At 37.4% G+C, this 17,150-nt stretch overlaps 1 protein-coding gene across 1 annotated transcript in view; it reads left to right on the top strand.

Moving 5' to 3' along the window:
• Positions 1–17,150, top strand: part of DPYD (dihydropyrimidine dehydrogenase) — a 927,694-nt gene that overhangs the window by 787,240 nt on the left and 123,304 nt on the right. The gene's annotated exons all lie outside the window — the stretch shown is intronic.

Here is a 17,150-nt window from a genome sequence, read left to right as displayed (position 1 = left end):
GTACGTGGTCACCTCTCTTGGGTTGTCCTTGAGGACTCTGGCTTTTTCATTTTCCATTTCGGGTCTTGTTTGCCCTCCCACTGTCCTACTAACAGGGGAAACACAGATGCCCCATTGGATGTGACTGCATAGTAGAATTGTTCTGAAGGAGCCTTGATTACAACTATATGACAGGTCTCTGAGCTACATTTTTATGAAACCTGTATAACACAAGGTCACATAAAGGAAAAAGATTGAAGTTTATAGTATAAAATACCTCCAAATTCTTGCTTACTGTGGTGATGACTGGCATTCTTTCCAGTGGGAGGCTGGAGATTTCTTTATTCTTTAACCAGCTCTGGAAATTATAACATTACCTTTCTATTTTCAGACAATCAAATCACTGGAGCCCTGAATAATATGATGAAGTTTTTAAAATTAAAATCTAATCAGTATCTTTTGTAACTGCTTCTGCTATGTGTGTGGTTAAATCTGGGCTCAAAAGGTTATGTCCCAACTTTCTCTCTAACTGCTATTTTCAGAGAAATATACACTACATTTACATTTTGTATAATACAGTGATTTTAGCAAATCTTTTCTGAAACAACATTCAGTATTTTGCCTTTGTATTTCCTTTGTATTATTCTAAATAGACAACCATTGTCAGAAGACGTTTCTTGAGTCCTGAATGAGGGGAGGAAAAAATTATAATTCTTAGTCTTTTCAGCTTGTCACTACATCAATAATTAACTTTAAAAAAAGAGAGGCAAGTATAAAAGATTCTTTAAGGAAGCATTTAATAATTCAAATGAATCTTAACTTGAAACAGGTCACATGAAAAAGAATGGAAAACAAAAACCCTGGGTTCTGTGCTTTCAATGGCATGGTTAGGGACTCAGAAAGAATAAGAGAAACATCATATAATGATTTACATTGAGATAGCCAAAAATAAGAGCTTCTTATAGATTAATGTGTATGAATGACTGCAAGTCCAGTGATCAAAAATAAAAGGGGGGGGGGGAATAAAATCTTGCTGGTTTCCAGGAAAATATCGTGATGAATGACTCCATGAATGGCAATCAAACAGAAAGGCTGGGTGACATTAATATTTATAATATTATAATTAGCAAGACTGTGCCCAAGCAGTATTATTAGTGTAACTAATCATATTACTATAAACTGAGTCTGAAAGTATTTAGACAGTGAGTGCTCATGCCTTTATCAATGACCATCAATATCCCAAGGTTGTTCATAACTAAAAAAAATTTACAAATAACTTTACGCTCATGCAATGTAAACATATCCAGTTAATTGTTTCTGACGTGATGGTTTTGATAGTTTATGACCATCTATAAAAGCATTGTCTCAAATATATGCAGTCATCATGAGAGCTGAAATGGAAAAGGCTGCATTGCACTGCGTCATTTTGTCTCTAAAGGACTTCCACACTCATTTCAAAACTTACATATTCAAATAAAAGATAGGTAATGATGGAGACACTTGTGTCAATAACATAAGTGGAAACTGATTTTCAGATAGTTTGAATCTAGGTTTAGACTTCATTTTGGTAAGCCCAGCCTTCATCAAAGTTGTAAGCGTAATTTCCAGTATTATCATTTGTTAAAAAAAAAAAAGGAAGATCTTGCCTATGTGATTGTATTACTAATTCATTTCTCAGCACTAAGTTGAGGAACAAGCAGATGGTCTGGTAAATAGATCTATGCCCCAGAGTCTCCAGTGAGGGCTGACATGACTCAAACAATAGGTGACTATCTCCTTTAGGTTAATATTCCTAATAGTGAATCAAAGCACTCCGGGTCCACAGTACAGGTGGCTTCCTAGCTGTTCTTTCCTGGTGTATGTATGTGTGTGTATCTTTGGCAGTAATTCATATTATATTCTCATTAGCTAAAGAGTAGGATGCTGCTTCTTACCATGTTTTCATGCTATAGGGAAATAAGAGAAGATGCAGACGCTTTTAAAAAGCCCCGCTAGAAGTAGCTGGCTTCTTTAGACAGGAAAAAAATTTGTTTGGAAAGTATAATTGTTACTCTACTTAATCTTTCACTCAGAGGTCAGGCTAGAATAAATTAGAGTAGAAATTTAGAAGAAACCAATTACAGTGCAGTGTTTGAAGATGGAGGAAAATGAGACTTGAGCCATGGAAACAAGGATTTGGCCAAATTAGTCATGTTATCTTTCAAGTAATTAGTATATTTAATATATTCTCCCTAATGCATGCCTCACGTATTAATTGATTAAACTTCCCAAGCAATGTTTCTTCATGTGACTTTGGAAGAGCAAGAAGTCAGGCATTTATAGTTTGCTCTGGTCTTATGGTGCAAGTTGTATAAATTTGTGCCTGCAAGCATGAGAGTAGATTCCATAGGAAGGGCAGTCATAGCTCTTCTACACCACAAAGCTGTTATCTCAAACTCATGGTGCTTGAATACCATGTGGCATACATCTGACAGTGTAGATTCCCTGGCTCCACTCCTAGAGATCCCGATTTAACTGGTCAAAGGTGCGTCCAGGAATCTGCATTTTAACATCCTGATTTTGATGGAAGAACACAAAGATCCATGTTGCCAAGAGGACTGAAGTGAATAGCAACTGAGTACAGTCAGAGACTGAGAAGATAGTGACGGACATAACACAGCTTCTTTTGTAGGAGAAAGCTGGTAAGAAATGATTTTGAGCTGGAAGAGAAATGACATAGAGAATAGGGCGAGGAAATCCAGAGAAGCAGCACACTGGGTTCTGAATGACCAGTGGTTGAACATGCCCATTGAGGAACCAGGGAGTTAGTTCAGCTGTTGGATCAAAGACATGTAAGCAAGAAGAATTGTAACGCAGAGACAGTTGTCAAAGGCATGACATCCAGAGTCCATGCCTGACTTCTTGCTCTTCCAAAGTCACATGAAGAAACATTGCTTGGGAAGTTTAATCAATTAATACATAAGCCATGCATTAGGGAGAATATATTAAATATACTAATTACTTGAAAGCTAACATAACTAATGTGGCCAAATCCTTGTTTCCATGGCTCAAGTCTCATTTTCCTCCACAGTCAGCAATGAGGATGTCTGTGAGGATTAGGAAGTTGAGACTATTCACAATATCATCAAAAATGGAGGGGCATCTGTAGCCAAACCCTTTTAGTTTATACTCAGTTACCTTAATTCCCTCTTTACCTGGCAAAAACCTGGCAGCTCAATAAAAGTGAAATGTTTGCTTGCTGTATGTGGGACAGTGGTTACTGGCAGAGTTCAGAGCAAGCCTGTGGGGTTTCTATGAGGCTTTGTCACTTATTAACTAAGCAACTCCGGTGAGTTAATTAATCTCTCTAAATCTGTGTCTCAAACTATAAAATGAGGATAACCACAAGTCCGCATTCTCTCATTAACAATTCTGAAACCAAAAAAACTCTGTAACCAAATGTTTCACATAACTCATTTGGCAGCAAACCTGGCCTGAACTGATATGAGGCTATTTATAATCTTTATTTATTCCTTTTAGAGTGAACATTTGCATGTTTACTGCAGAGAGACTAATGTGTTTGAGTCCAGGTTGCCACTCCGCATCTTGCTGGAGGTATTAGGTATAATGTAGTAAATGTACCATTTTTCTTTCTTAAAGTCCAAAAAAGTTTCTGAATTTTGAAATACGATTCGCCTTAAGTAGTTTAGATAAAGTGTTGTGAAGAATACTTAAATGAAAATGTAACTGCGATTATATCTTTATCCACAAATTCTTCTTTAGAGTTGGAGGCGAAGTATATATTTTAGTGACATTAGAAAATAAAATGCTAATATTTGGCATTTTAAGGTGTGAAAATAAGAATTATGTTGAGATAATTTGCTTGAGAAACATGGAAAAAATTGCATGCTAAAAGAAAAAAACAAAATTTTACAATCAGAAAGCATGGAAGGAAATGACTGCACTTTTCTGTGCTTAGGATAAAAGCAGAATTCCTAAGCAAGAGCCCTTGAGAGAAAACAACACAGGACAACACAGCTGATTGCTTGGGGTCTGTGCGCATTTTCACCTGCTCTTCTTTACATCTGGAGTCTTTCCAGTTCACTAAAGAGTAATTAAAGCATCCTCTTCTCTTTGAGTTATTCTCTGACCTCTCTGACCAGGGTTAATTTCTCCTTTTCTTCTTCCATCTGAGTTGCAACCAGTATCACACAGCATTTGAATCTCTGCATCTCTGATTCTTCTGCCAGACAGTCTTCCCCTTTGTATCCCAATTCCTGGGTACCCACTGATACTCAGTAAGGGCTTAATAAATGATGTTTGAATAAGTAAATGAATGAATAAATAAATGCTGTAAGAAAACAGCTAAGTGGTAGAACTAACAGTCAATATTTACCATGCATCATTTCCCCCATTACATCAAAAATGAAAAAAGAAAAATAGTAACTTTGAACTTAAAAGTCTTTTATGGTGTATGAGTCTAGTAAAATGAGATGGAAAGAAGCCAGAGTGAAAAGAATGAGGTATGCAACTGAGCGACCTTGATTCCTTCTAGAATTGGCAAAATGTACCTGGAGTATAAGCTTCTTGAGGGTCTAGACCACACCGTGTGCCAGTGCCTGACCTAATGTTCATCATGTAGGAGCAACAGCATGGGAGCTGAATTGCCGAATGATATATTAATCACTCTTTTATTTTTTTTAATCTTAAATGTGTTATCTATCTTAAATGTCACTTCCTTTGTGAAGTCATCTATGACTGTCTTCCTCTCCCTCTAGGAAAATTGAGTTGCTTCTTTGATAGCTCAGTTGGTAAAGAATCTGCCTGCAATGGAAGAGACCCCGGTTCGATTCCTGGGTTGGGAAGATTCCCTGGAGAAGGGATAGGGTACCCACTCCAGTTTTCTTGGGCTTCCCTTGTGGCTCAGCTGGTAAAGAATCTGCCTGCAATGCAGGATGCCTAGGTTCGATCCCTGGGTTGGAGAAGGGGAAGGCTACCTACTCCAGTATTCTGGCCTGGAGAATTCCATGGACTGTATAGTCCATGGGGTTGCAAAGAGACACAACTGAGTGACTTTCACTTTCACTTTTCTCCTACAGCCCTTTGTTCATATAACCAGTATTGCAGTTATTAGATGATCTTCTAGTTATATTACTTCTTGTCCATCACTGAGTTCATTATGAGCTTCTGGAAAACAGAGATCATGTCTCATTTATATTTGAATTTTCAAGCACCTCGCACAATGCTCCATGTTTATAGAATTAAGTTGCACAGACTATCTGTGGTGTCCTTCTTTAGAAGAAAAAAAGAAAGCCAGTTTATAATTAAAATTCCAGCCAGGCCCTTTCAAGAATAGCAAGCACTTTAGAAGAAAACAGTAAACGTGCCAAATTACTTTCAGTAGGTATTAAAATATGATGAAATACCTATCAGTGATATTAATAAGTGAACATAATGTGTACTCATTAAAAAGCTTTCATTGGGATAAAATCAGAAACACTGTCTGGTGCTTGTATAGTGATTCATAATACAAGGTTTTATTTTGATGATAAAACCAAAATGTGTGCATCTATATGGCCAGATGCATCCTTCTCGTGTTTTTAAAATCAAAAGGAATATGATTTATAAAACTACTGCTATGTAGTGGTGGTGCTTTGTATGTAGATCTCTATCTATTTACTTCTCTCTGGTATGTTTTTCAATACAGGGAACAACGAAGCATCCACAAGGAATATATAATGTCATAAGCATGACTATCACAAAAGTCCTCATAATAACAGTGGTATCTCCTGTTTACTAAAAACTTTAAAAGTCTTATGTCTTCATGCTATTTATTTTTTTGTGCTTTTCATTTTTCCAAATTGAAGTTTAGTTTACATAAAAATGGACAGATCTTAAACCATTTGATGAGTTTTGGCCAACAATACACCAATAAAATCCTTGCATCTATCAAGATACACAACATTGCCAACACCTCTTGGATTCCCTTCTACATTTTCCCAGTCATTATCTCTCTGTCTTTCCTACCACCAGAAGCAAACACTAATTTCCATCAACATAGGTTAGTTTGCTCATATGCTTTAGCATGATACAACTAGAATTCCATAATGTATGCTTTTTTCTGTGTGGTTATTCTCAATACAGTGTTTCAGAGATTCATCCATGTTTGGGGGGCTGTAAAGCAATTCATTTTTATTGGTAGATAATATTTTATTGTATAAATATACCACAATTTGAGTATTCATTCAAATCAACATTTGGGCTAGGTTCACTTCCCCAATATTGTAAATATATCTGAAATAGGCATTCAGGCATAAATGGTTTTGTGAATACAAATTTTTACTTCTCTTGAGTAAAATCCAGGTGTGTAATATCTGCATCATAAGGTAATGTGTATGCTTTATAAGAAACCTACAAACAGATTTCCAAAGTGATTGCAGCATTTTACACTCCTACAACTGCAGATGGGTGTTTTGGTTTTTCCACATTCCAGCCAACATTTAGTATTCTCTTTCCTTTTCATTTTAGACATTTTAGTGTATGTACATGACAACCATACTGTAATATTAATTTTTATTGCCCTGGAAATTCATGATGTTCACCACTTCTTTGTGTTCTTTTTACACCTCCATATATCTTCTTCTCTGAAGAGTCTATTCAGTTCTTTCCCCTACTTAAAAATTGGGTTGATTTTTTAATTAAATTTTAGAAATTCTATATATGTTCTAGATACAAGTCCTTAGAGGCAGAAAAAGCATTTGACAAAATCTAGCAACTACTCATCATAAAAACCTAAGCAATCTAGTGGAAACCCTCAACCTGATAAAGCATTTATAAAAACTCTATAGTTCATACTATATGTAATGGTGAAAAAAAATCAACTTCCCCTAAGATCAAGAACTAGGCATAATTGTCTACACTCACTACTTATATCCAACATTATACTGGAGGTCCTAACTACTGCAATAGGGACACAAAAAGAAATAAATGGTATCTAAATTGGAAACAAAGACTATGAAGACTGTCTTAATTTGCAGGTAGTAATATTGTGTACATAAAACTTGTAAAGCACCTGTAAAAACACTATTGTTGTTCTTGTTCAATCAATAAGTTGTGTCTAATTCTTTGAGATCCTATGGGCTGCAGCACACCAGGCTTTCCTATCCTGCACTATCTCCCGAAGTTTGCTCAAATTCATGTCTTGAATCAGTGATGCTATCTAACCATCTTATCCTGTACTGCTCCCTTCTCCTTTTGACATCAGTTTTTCCCAGCATCAGAATCTTTTCCAAAGAGTCAGCTCTTTGCAATAGGTGGCGAAAGTATTGGAACTTCAGCATCAGTCCTTTCAATGAATATTCAGGGTAGATTCCCTTTAGATTGACTTATTGGAACTCCTCGCTATCTAAGAGACTCTCTCAAGAGTCTTCTCCTGCAGCACAATTCAAAAGAATTCTTCCTGATGTAGCCTTCTTTATGATTCAGCTCTCACATCCATACAGGATTACTGGAAAAAATATATCTTTGACTATATGGACCTTTGTTGGCAAAATGATGTTTCTTCTGTTTAGTATGCGGTCTAGGTTTGTCATTGCTTTTCTTTCCAAGGAGCAAGAGTCTTTTAATTTCATGGCTGCAGTCACTGTCCACAATGATTTTGGAGCCCAAGAAAATAAGATCTATCACTGCTTCCACTTTTTCCCCTTCTGTTTGCCATAAAATGATGAGACCAGATGCCAAGATCTTAGTTTTTGAATGTTGAGTTTTAAGCCAGCTTTTTCACTTTCCTCTTTCACCTTGATCAAAAGGTTCTTTAGTTCCTCTTCACTTTCTGCCATTAGAATGATATCATCTGCATATCCGAGATTGTTGATATTTCTCCCAGCAATCTTGATTTCAGTTTGTGATTCATCCAGGCTATCATTTCTCATGATGTACTCTGCATAGAAATTAAATAAGCAGGGTGACAGTCAATAGCCTTGACATACTCCTTTCCCAGTTTAGAACCAGTTCTTTGTTCCATGTCTAGTTCCAACTGTTGCTTCTTGAAACCACATACACAGGTTTCTCAGGAGGCAGGTAAGGTAGTATTCCCATATCTTTAAGAATTTTCCACTTTGTTTTGATCCTCATAGTCAAAGGCTTTAGCATAGTCAATAAAGAAGAAGTAGATGTTTTTCTGGAACTCTCTTGCTTTCTCTATGATCCAAGGAATCTTGGCAATTTGGTCTCTGGTTCCTCTGCCTTTTCCAAACCCAGCCTCTACATCTGGAATTTTCGATTCACATACTGCTGAAGTCTAGCTTGAAGGATTTTGAGCATAACCTTGCTAGCGTGTGAAACACGTACAGCTGTACGGTAACTTGAGCATTTTTTGGCACTGCCCTTCTTTGAGATTGGAATGAAAAATTAACCTTTTCCAGTCCCATGGCCACTGCTGAGTTTTCCAAATTTGCTGACATATTGAATGTGGTACTTTAACAGCATCATCGTTTAGGATTTTAAATAGCTTTCAGCTAGAATTCCATCACCTCCACTTGCTTTGTTCATAGTAATGCTTCCTAATACCCACTTGACTTCACACTCCAGAATGTCTGGATCTAGGTAAGTGATCACACCATCATTGTTATCCGTGTCATTGAGAACCTTTTTTGTATAGTTCTTCTGTGTGTTCTTGCCACCTCTTAATCCCTTCTGTTTCTGTAAAGTCCTTACTCTCTTTGTTGTTTATCATGCCCATCCTTGCATGAAATATACCCTGATATCTTGTTTTTTTGAAGAGATCTCTAGTCTTTCCCATTCTATTGTTTTCTTCTATTTCTTGGCATTGTTCATTTAAGAAGGACTTCTTATTTCTCCTTTCTATTCTTTGGAACTAAAAATCAATAAATGAACTTAGCAGAGTTTCACAAGATAAAGACAATATACAAAAGTCAATTGTATTTTTATATATACAGCCCAAAAATTAAATTTTAAAATGCCCTTTACAATAGCATTCAAAATCTACAAAATACTTAGGAACAAATTAAAATTTGTGCAGTAACCACCCACTGAAAACTACAAATTACAAAACTATAAAGAATTGCTGAGAAAAATTAATGAAGAAATATCAATAGAGACATATGCTAAGATGCAATTTTCTTCAAATTGATCTGTAGATATACGACAATCCCAATCAAAATCCTAGAACATGTATTTGTAGAAGTTGACAAACTGATTCTAAAATTTGCATTGGATTTCAAAGGTCCAACAGTAGCCAAAAGAATCTTGAAAAAGAACATACTTAGAAGATTTGATCTATCTGTCTTCAAGATTTTCTATAAATCCGGAGTAGTCAAGCAAGTCTGTTTTAGTGTCAGGACAGACAAATAGAGCAATGGAACAGATAGAAAGTCTAGAAGTAAACCACACATATAACCTCAGTTGATTTTTGACAAAGACACCAAAGCAATACAATGGAGAAAGGAAAGACTTTTCGATAAATGAGCTGGAATTAATGGATAACCATATATAGATATAGATACATAGGTATTTAATGAACCTTCATATTAACCTCACACAGGACACAAAAGTAACTTTAAATATATCACAGATATAAAAATAAAAAAATATTATATAATTTAAAAAATGTAAGTAAATATCCTTTGGGATAAGAAAATTGTTTAAGATACAAAAACATACTCGAAAAAAATTAATAGTTGCACTTCATCAAAATTAACTTCTGCTCATCAAAAGGCAAGTTAAGGAAATGAAAATTTAAATTAGAGAATTGGAGAAACTATCCATAATACTTGTAACACACAAATAACTTGTGGCCAGAATATATATATAATACTTTATTAAAGTAAACTGGAATTATTTAAAACAATTTAATCTTATCAACAAGTATATGGAAACTTAAAATAAAAATCCATGGTGAGAGACCTGCCTGTGGGCTGTTGCATCAGTCAGTTCACTTCAGTTGCTCAGTAGTGTCCTACTCTTTGCAATCCCATGGACTGCAGCACACCAGGCCACCTTGTCCATCACCAACTCCTGGAGCTTACTCAAACTCACATCCATTGAATCGGTGTTACCATCCAACAGTCTCATCCTCTGTAGTCCCCTTCTCCTCCTGCCTTTACTATTTCCAGCATCAGGGTCTTTTCAAATGAGTCAGCTCTTTGTATCAGGCAGTTTCAGCTTCAGCATCAGTCCTTCGAATGAATATTCAGGACTGATTTCCTTTAGGATGGACTGGTTGGATCTCCTTGCAGTCCAAGGGACTCTCAAGAGTTTTCTCCAACTCCACAATTCAAAAGCATCAATTCTTTGTTGCTCAACTTTCTTTATAGTCCAATTCTCACATCCGTACATGACTATGGGAAAAACCATAGCCTTGACTAGACGGACCTTTTTTCGCAAAGTAATGTCTCTGCTTTTTAATATTCTAACTAGGTTGGTCATAACTTTCCTTCCAAGGAATAAATGTGTTTTAATTTCATGGCTGCAGCTACCATATGCAGTGATTTTGGAGTTCAAAAAAATAAAGTCTGCCACTGTTTCCCCATCTATTTGCCATGAAGTGATGGGACCTGATGCCATGATCTCAGTCTTCTGAATGTTGAGCTTTAAGTCAACTTTTTCTCTCTCTACTTTCACTTTCATCAAGAGGCACTTCAGTTCCTTTTCACTTTCTGCCATAAGGGTGGTGTCATCTACATATCTGAGGTTATTGCTATTTCTCCCAGCAATCTTGATTCCAGCTTGGGCTTCATCCAGTCCAGCATTTCTCATGAAGTACTCTGCATATAGGTTAAATAGGCAGGGTGAAAATATATTTTTGACGTACTCATTTTCCTATGTGGAACCAGTCTGTTGTTCCATGTCCAGTTCTAACTATTGCTCCTGACCTGCATTCAAATTTTTCAAGAGGCAGGTCAGGTGGTCTGGTATTCCCATCTCTTGAAGAATTTTCCACAATTTATTGTGATCCACACAGTCAAAGGCTTTGGCATAGTCAATAAAGAAAAAATAGATGTTTTCTGGAACTCTATTGATTTTTCAATGATCCAGCGGATGTTGGCAATTTGGTCTCTGGTTCCTCTGCCTTTTCTAAAACTAGCTTGAACATCTGGAACTTCATGGTTCACGTATTGTTGGAGCCTGCCTTGGAGAATTTTGAGCATAACTTTACTAGCGTGTGGGATGAACGCAATTGTGTGGTAGTTTGAGCATTCTTTGGCATTGCCTTTCTTTGGAACTGGAAGGAAAACTGACCTTTTCCAGTCCTGTGGCCACTGCTGAGTTTTCCAAATTTGCTGGCATATTGAGTACAGCACTTTCACAGCATCGCTGTTAGGATTTAAATAGCTCAACGGGAATTCCATCACCTCCACTAGCTTTGTTTGTAATGATGTTTCCTAAATACTTTGGTCACCTCATGTGAAGAGTTGACTCATTGGAAAAGACCCTAATGCTGGGAGGGATTGGGAGCAGGAGGAGAAGGGGACGACAGAGGATGAGATGGCTGGATGGCATCACCAACTCTATGGACATGAATTTGAGTGAGCTCTGAGAGTTGGTGATGGACAGGGAGGCCTGGTGTGCTATGATTCGTAAGGTCGTAAACTGAACTGAACTGAAGGCCCACTTGACTTCGCATTCCAGGATGTCTGACTCTAGGTGAGTGATCACACCATCATGATTATCTAGGTCATGAAGATCTTTTTTATACAGTTCTTCTGTGCATTCTTGCCACCTCTTCTTAATATCTTATGCTTCTGTTAGATCTATACCATTTCTGTCCTTTACTGAGCCCATCTTTGCATGAAATGTTCCCTTGGTATCTCTAATCTTCTCAAAGAGATCTCTAGTCTTTCCCATTCTATTGTTTTCCTCTATTTCTTTGCACTGATTACTGAGGAAGGCTTTCTTATCTCTCTTTGATATTCTTTGTAACTTTGCATTCACATGGGTATATCTTTCCTTTTCTCTTTTGCTTTTTGCTTCTCTTCTTTTCACAGCTATTTGTAAGACCTCCTCAGACAGCCATTTTGCCTTTTTGCATTTCTTTTTCTTGGGAATGGTCTTGATCCCTCTGTCCTGTACAATATCACGAACCTCCGTCCGTAGTTCTTCAGGCACTCTATCAGATCTAGTCCCTTAAATCTATTTATCACTTCCTCTGTATAATTGTAAGGGATTTTCTTTAGGTCATACCTGTTAGTCTAGTGGTTTTCCCTACTTTCTTCAATTTAAGTCTGAATTTGGCCACAGGGAGTTCGTGATCTGAGCCACAGTCAAATCATGTTCTTGTTTTTGCTGACTGTATAGAGCTTCTCCATCTTTGCCTGCAAAGAATATAATCTATCTGATTTCAGTATTGACCATCTGGTGATGTCCATGTGTAGAGTCTTCTCTTGTGTTGTTGGAAGAGTGTGTTTGTGTTCTCCAGTGCATTCTCTTGGCAAAACTGTTAGCCTTTGTCCTGCTTCATTCTGTACTCCAAGGTCAAATTTGCCTATTACTCCAGGTATTTCTTGACTTCCTACTTTTGCATTCCAGTCCCCTGTAATGAAAAGGATATATTTTTTGAAGGTTAGTTCTAGAAGGTCTTGTAGGTCTTCATAGTACCATTGAGCTTCAACTTCTTCAGCATTACTGGTTGGGGTATAGACTTGGATTACTGTGATATTGCATGGTTTGCCATGGAAATGAACCGAGATCATTCTGTCATTTTTGAGATTGCTTCCAGGTACTGTACTTCAGACTCTTTCGTTGACTATGATGGCTACTCCATTTCTTCAAAGGGGTTCTTGCCCACAGTAGTAAATATAATGGTCGTCTGAGTTAAATTCACCCATTCCAGTCCATTTTAGTTCGCTGATTCCTAGAATGTCAACGTTCACTCTTGCCATCTCCTGTTTGACCACTTCCAATTTGCCTTGATTCATGGACCTAACATTCCAAGTTCCTATGCAATATTGCTCATTACATCATTCAGCCTTGCTTCTATCACCAGTCCCATCCACAACTGGGTGTTGTTTTTGCTTTGGCTCCATCTCTTCATTCTTTCTGGAGTTATTTCTCCACTGATCTCCAGTAGCGTATTGGGCACCTTCTGACCTGGGGAGTTCATCTTTCAGTGTCCTATCTTTTTGCCTTTCCATACTGTTCGTGGGGTTCTCAAGGCAAGAATACTGAAGGAGTTTCCGATTCCCTCGCCAGTGGACCATGTTTTGTCAGAACTCTCCACCATGACCTGTCTGTCTTTGATGGCCCTACATGGCATGGCTCATAGTTTCATTGAGTTAGACAAGGCTGTGGTCCATGTGTTTAAGATGGGTTACTTTTCTGTGATTGTGGTTTTCTGTTTGCCTTCTGATGGAGAAGGATAAGAGCCTTATGGAAGCTTCCTGTTGGGAGAGACTGACTGAGGGGGAAACTGGGTCTTGTTCTGATGGGCGGGGCCACGCTCCATGATAACATGTTTTTGCTAGTTTCTTGAATGATCACTTGCAAAGCTAACCAAGAAAAGAGAGTACAAAGAAGATAAAGGTCATTTGTTTTCAAGTTCATCTTATGGCCTTGTATTTCTTGTCCATGCTTTCTTCTCTCATTTCAGCTTTGTCCCTGCAGTTATTTGTGTGCATGTATGGGAAGGGGGGAGTTATGTTATATTGTTAGAGAAGTTCCAAATAGCATGTTACATTACTTTCAGTTACTTGGGTAATGATGGAATTAGAAAGCAGTATTATTGAGGTCACTTTCTATGACTGATTATATGAGGCTAAATATTTTTTATTGTTTTAGTTCACTTCATAGGACATGGCAAAAAAAAAAAAAATTGGTTCCTAAAAATTCAGACTTCCCGAAATTAGTAAATCAGTCTACCTCATGGTTATTGTGGCAACTTGTTTACATCTCTAAATATCATCAGATGGTTTGAGTAGTATCTTAGGTAGAATGCTGAACTGCCAAGTACCCTTGAAGAATAGGGCAACCACCTGTTATAAATGGTGATTATTCCTACTTAGAAGCAAAAACTGTTGGGTAAGTTTTGATAGTCCTTGATGGTCTTGTAGTCCTGAGTGTCTCATCAGCTTATGAATGTGTAAGGATCCCACAGTGAAGTCAGTGCACTACTGTAGTAAAAGGAGCACAGTGTTTGGAGTCCGGCAGGTCTGAATTTGAATCCTGGTTCAGTGTCTTACTGCTGGATGAACATGCCAGCCACATGAATGCTGCAGTTCTCCTTTCCTGGAATGACATATTTAGACAATGATAGTGATTTTGTATGTGCTTTGTGTTTTGTGAGGACTAGAAATCATATGTGTGATGTGTATAGCATATAGCAGACATTTGATGTGCAGCAATGGCAATTATTGTTATAGTTAATTCTAACATAGGTAGCTAGCTACATAGGGGGTAATTTGGATATATGATATATTTGTATCCAAAATATATGTATAATCTTAGGGTAAATATAAACATTTGAGCAATGCTTTATGAATTGATTTATCCCAGATGTTGCATAGATTTTCCAGCTGGTATTCATAGATTATTTTTATACATTCTCTTGGCCTTCTGTTGATAACATGCTCTTACTAGGTTCATTTGAACTGGTTAAAAGCTGGTAACTTTGTCCTTTGAAGCACTCCCTTTCATAACCATGTAAAAAAGTTCCTGAACAAATCAGTGTTTGCTTTCCAGGTAAAATGGAAAGGAAAGTGAAGTGAATGAAAGTATTAGTTGATCAGTCATGTCTGATTCTTTGCGACCCCATGAACTGTAGCCCACCGGGCTCCCCTGTCCACGGGATTCTCCAGGCATAAATACTGGAGTGGGTTTCCATTTCCTTCTCCAGGGGATATTCCCGACCCAGGAATTAAACTCAGGTCTCCTGCTTTGCAGGCAGACTATTTACCATCTAAGCTACCAGGGAAGCCCAAAATGGCAATAAATTTGTTAATTGGGGGTTTGGGCAGTAAATTGGTTTGAATGGTTCATCACTGGTCCTAAAATTGGTAGAAAGGAGGGGCCCACTTTTGCCCTCTATTTTGACAGAGTAACTGTCAGAATGTGAAGTGAACCATTAAGAGAGGGGCTGGTAGAAGTTTCTTATTTTATGGGAAAAGATAGTATTGCAGTGCTTATGACCAGAATAGCTCTTCCCCTATAAATCTCCCCGTGTTTTCTCCCATCTCTGGGGTGGGTGGGTTCATTTCACAAGGGAACTCTGATCACTTTGTAGAAATTACTGGGAGCACTTTGTAGAGGAGTGCTAAGCCCAACTCAAAGCTAAGCCCAGCAGAGGTATGTAACTGAATGGAAATGCCTACGTGGGCACTGACACAGAACAAGATGTTTCAGGACATGGCTTTTCACTTCCCAGAACGTGGAGCTTGGTTTAGGAATTTGGGCAAACATGAGCTCTTGTGTTTGTAAACATTGCACCCACCTTGTTGTGGTCCACCATTGTAGGCCTGAAATAAAATATAAACCATATAACATTTTTACTGCTCCGAGAACCCCATCATGCTTTTAAAAAGTATAATTCCCTATTTTTTCTCACTCATTAAATTGATATCTAATTGCCAAGCACAAATGAAATTATTCTCTTTGTCACTTTCATGAAAGTAAGTGGTTATTCCTCATACTTCATCAAATATACTACTTTAATCAGAATGCATCTCATTAATATTAATTATATACTTAGAACTTGTGCAAAAGTGCTTTTCATCTTCAACACAAGTTACCCACATTCATTTTTATGGTACTTTTAAGCCAGGAAAAAAGATTAGGATTTCTCTTGTTCTGGGTGGGGACTGAGGATTTGTAAAGAAACCATTACTATAAAAGCATGTAAGATAAAATTTGAATTCAAGTACTATCCTTGAACTCATTCCCTCTACCCACTCCTAAGAACTCTACAGAATCAGTGAACATTTATTGCAAACCAGTTAGCTTTGTTCCTAATTTTATGGAATATCCTGATTTTATGGAATAAAGCAAAATATCTCTCTATAACTCTGAGCTGTGCTCCTGAGAGTCTCCCTGAGGAAAAAAACAAAAAACAAAAAACAGGTATTTGTTATATGTCTGTTTGAGCTCTTCTGTCCACTTGAATAAAGGGAATATTAGATAAAAGATATATTTTTCTGATATTAAGGGAGTCAAAGGAGTCAGTTTGATAATGCAAAGAGCAAACAGAAATTCTAGTTATATTCAGCTTTATACCAAGTTGTTTTAATCTAAGATTTGAGAAAACGAATTAAATATCTGCTCTTTGAAATTCAAAAGAGGGATCTGATTTACCTCCTCCCCAGAAAAATCAAACAAGACACACCATAGTACTTTGCTTTTGTATTTTATTTTTCATTTTGGTTTTGTATTTTTTACCTGTGAAATTTTATGCATTGTGACTGTATTGAATAGGGTTACTAAAACCCTGGAAGTTCAGGAAGGATAGGCAAAGATATCTTCAATTGTACTGAAAACTGGCATTCAATCTCTCAATTAACTAAATCCATTTAGATATCCAGATGAAGTATCTATCTCTTTTCCTCTTCTCTTCAGAAACCTGACAAGTTTGTTTGGTTGCCCATGTTGATCTAATTACCCACTTCATTTCTAAATCTCCTGTCCATTTCATGCTGTATAGACATTGGAAAGCAATCTTATTAGTGTCTAAAATCCATGCCCTGTACTAGTCTGTGCTTCATGGCCACCAGTGATCCCTAGAAATGTGTTTGAGAAGATGTGACTGCAACCTGCTCAGAGAACATGACTCATGCTATGTAGAGAATCCTTTGATTCTTGGAGCCTTTGATTTACAGCTTCAGGCTCTCTCTGTGAAGTAGTCTCATAGACCTGGAAGCACCCTGAAGCCTCACTCCCAGCTCCTCACACCTTGCTGGCCCATCTGCTGTGGATTATTTCTGGATAATCATGTCAAGACTGTGCTTCTTGAACTTCTGTTGCCTTTTCTCTTTAAATCACTTTTCTGGCCTTTCCTGCGTTATCAGTTTTATCCTATTTCATCTCAAACTGGAGAAGCGTCTCTAGATCCTCTGCTGGCAGTTATTCTCTGCATGTGCCCATTCCAACTGAGCTGTAAATGGTACCCATCATCTCAGGGCTATCAAGGTGGTAACCTTTTGGAGCCTAAATGTTACACAATGTTGCTAAGTATCTCCTTATATTTAATG

This window comes from Bos grunniens, chromosome 3, assembly GCF_055505025.1.
Source record: "Bos grunniens cultivar Pamir isolate PY7600 chromosome 3, Bosgru_T2T1.0, whole genome shotgun sequence".
In the NCBI taxonomy this organism is placed as follows: Eukaryota; Metazoa; Chordata; class Mammalia; order Artiodactyla; family Bovidae; genus Bos; species Bos grunniens.
The sequence above is the reverse complement of the archived record's forward strand: the minus strand, read 5'-3'. Positions and strand labels throughout refer to the sequence as shown.